Genomic DNA, 3,341 nt, shown 5'->3' with positions numbered 1-3,341 from the left:
ATATCAGAAAGGCGGCAGAGCTACCCAATTGCCAGACTCAATTACTGGGTTTCTGATGCCAGTCTATGACTGTCTTTGAAACAACACAGGAGGAAGGAATCAAGATCCTATCACCTTTATTCCGCATCTCCGACTCCTGACTTTGAGCCCTTGCCTTATATAAGCCCCTAGACTCCTCATGGAGGGGGGCACAGTTCCTAAGGCATGAGCCTACTGAGGTCCCCTCTCCGCCGACTGAGAATAAAAGCCACCTTTCTGTTTTCTCCAAACTCTGTCTCCACATTTTTTATTCGGCTTCGGTGGGCAGAGAAGGCCAAGATTTTGGCCAGCAACAATTGGAGGTGTTAGAATTGTAATAGTTCACATTGGCTGAGTGCTTCTTACTACAGTGTGGCCACACCAGTTGATTAAGCTTGATAAATACCAACCACCTCATTGCATTTGCTACTCAGAACAAGTGTCTTCAAGGGAGACACTCTTATTAGTCTATTTATCAACGGGGAAACTGAGGCTCAAAAAGATCGTCAACTGCTTGTTGTAAAGAGACAGAACTGGTACTTAAACTAAACAGCTTCAAAAGCCCAGGTGTTTAAGCACCAAGCTGGGCTCCCTACCGTGAATCTAAAGCAGTGGTCCCCATCCTTTTTAGCACTAGGGACTGGTTTCAAGGAAGACAGATTTTCCACGGACCAAGGTGGGACAAATGGGGATGGCTTCGGGGTGATTCAAGCACGTTACATTTGTTATGCACTTTATTTCTATTATTATTACATCAGCTCCACTTCACGCCGTCAGGCATTAGATCCTGGCAGTTGGGGTTTGAAAGGGAAAGTGAAGTCACTCAGTCGTGTCCGACTCTTTGCGACCCCACGGACTGTAGCATGCCAGGCTTCTCTGTCTATGGGATTTTCCAGGCAAGAGTACCGGAGTGGGTTGCCATTTCCTTCTCCAGGGGATCTTCCTGACCTAGGGATCGAACCCAGGTCTCCCACATTGCAGACAGATGCTTTACCTCTGAGCCACCAGGGGTTTAAAGGACCAGAATCATCTTTTATTCGTTTTCCATGAAGTCTCAGCTTCTCTGCCCCTCTCCCTTTGCCTTCCTGCCCCTCTCTCCCATTTAATCTCCCTCTTTTTTTTTCTCGTTTGTTGAGTCTTTTTTCTATCCTGCTGAATGCTTTGTCTTCAGGGGTCTCTATGTGCTGCTTTTTGCCTGATCCATCGATAAATAACCCAGAAATTTATATTTAATTTTTTTTTGGTACTTTCTCAGGCTAAAAAAAATCAATAGGTTTTGTATAGTATTTATTTTCTGAATGGAGGACTGGCATCAGACCCCTCTTTAGATGTTGATGGTATTGGGCTAAGGTGGATACTATGACTAAACCTGTAAGGTATAGTTCGGGCCGAGGCAGAAAAAGGAAAGATGACCTCAACAGAAGTAGGTTACCAATATTCAGGCAAGGAGGGGCGACAGTTGGCCTATCGACCAGGCTGAGCTCGAGGAGGGATCAGGGAGGTTCCATATTTATAGGGAGGTTTGTGGAAGCGATAAGGGAAATGTTAATCAGGCGGGATGTTTTGGGTACTCTTTAGTTGAGATGGAATTTGTAGTTGGGCAGGGGATAATAAGTCTTCTGGGCAGGTGTAGGGGGTGGAAGGTTTCCGGACAGGGGGTGATAAGTCCCAGATAGATGCAACAGGCCTGGAGCATCAGGGCGGGACCTAAAGTTCTGTTTTGTTTTTTCTGAAGTTAGATGATTCAGCAAGGGCCTTTGAAACTGTTGTTTTCTTTTCTAGGCCCAAAAGACTCCTTCAAAACCAATGGTTTCTGGAGCCCAGAGCAATAATCCTCTTGAGGTTAGATAAGTGAGCCACACTTATCCAAGGGATGTCCGAATCTGAGCCTGGCTATTTCAACTCTTCTCTCCCACTCTGATTCTGAATTCCCTGGATAGGGGTCAGGACATTGGCTGTTATTTAGAGGTCCCCAGTAATACTTAAGATCAGGCTCTTTGGGAAATGCTGGACTGAAGGAGTAAACCTTGTTTCTCTCATTTTCTTGCACCTCCAGATCACCTATTCCAGAATTTCCTTTTGCAGATCCTGAGGCCAAGGGTCCCAGGACCAAATTTGGAAACACTGCTCTAGAGCACATGTCCCTAAATTTGAGCATGCATCAGAATCCTCCCCAAAGCTTGTTGAAACACAGATTGTGGGCTCCTTTCCCAGAGTGTCTGACCCAGGTGGTTTTGGGTGAGGCTGGGGGATTTGCACTTCTAATAAATCCCCAGGTCACCCTGATGCTGGTGGTCCTGGGACCACACTTTGAGAACTACTGTGCTAGATCATTCCACCACATTAAAAAGTAGATTGACCCTCAGCCCAGACCAGAGACCTTTCTTCACTTCAAGCTAAAATGTATAACAGTAGTAACTCTTGACCAGCCAGAGCTTTCTCATAAATTACCAGGCTCCTTAAGTACCTCTGTTCTCAAAAGGTACAGCAAGTGCTCTCTTTGCTGTCAAAACCAGGTGCTGGGAAACCTGGTCCTAGGATTTCATTTACATCCCAGACAGCAACGTTGTGAAGGACCAGAGGGAAGTCAGCTACCTTTCTTTGGCTTGTTCTCTCCCCATCTGCAGACTATGACATCTTTAGGAGATAAAATGAGAGAACCAAGTAAAACACATTCAGGAAATATTTAAAGCTCAAGGTACAAATACTGGCCATGGCCCTGAACCATTGATTGGGAAGGTGAAGACTGGCTGCCGTGTTGTGGTTTTTCACTTACTGTGGCAGTCGGTGATCCAGCTGCTGTTTCTTCATCTGAGCTAAATAGAACTAGACCCTGAGTGGAGCCTCTGCAAATTTAGCTGCTTTAGTGCTTACTTGTAGCTTGCAAGTTGGATTAAAACTGTCTTTAACATTCATTCTCATTGCTATTTTTGTTTGTAAGTTCTTCCGTTTATAAGGGGAGAACTCTGTGCCAATGGCTCCTGCCTGGGTATGACCGGTAGGCTGTTAGGCAGCAAAGGCTAAACGTGGGAGATGGGGTCAGAGTTTGGTTCAGTTCAGTCGCTGTGTCGTATCTGACTCTTTGCAACCCCATGGACTGCAGCACGCCAGGCTTCCCTGTCCATCACCAACTCCCAACTCATGTCAAACTCATGTCCATTGAGTCAGTGATGCCATCCTCTGTCAGCCCCTTCTCCTCCCGCCTTCAATCTTTGCCAGCTTCAGGGTCTTTTCAAATAAGTCAGTTCTTCTCATCAGGTGTCATTAGAGTACATAAAATATAAACAGCTGTTGTTCTTGTTTAGTTGCTCAGTTGTGTCTGA

Source organism: Bos indicus x Bos taurus, chromosome 11 (assembly GCF_003369695.1).
Source record: "Bos indicus x Bos taurus breed Angus x Brahman F1 hybrid chromosome 11, Bos_hybrid_MaternalHap_v2.0, whole genome shotgun sequence".
Taxonomy (NCBI): Eukaryota; Metazoa; Chordata; class Mammalia; order Artiodactyla; family Bovidae; genus Bos; species Bos indicus x Bos taurus.
This window is presented reverse-complemented; position numbering follows the sequence as displayed.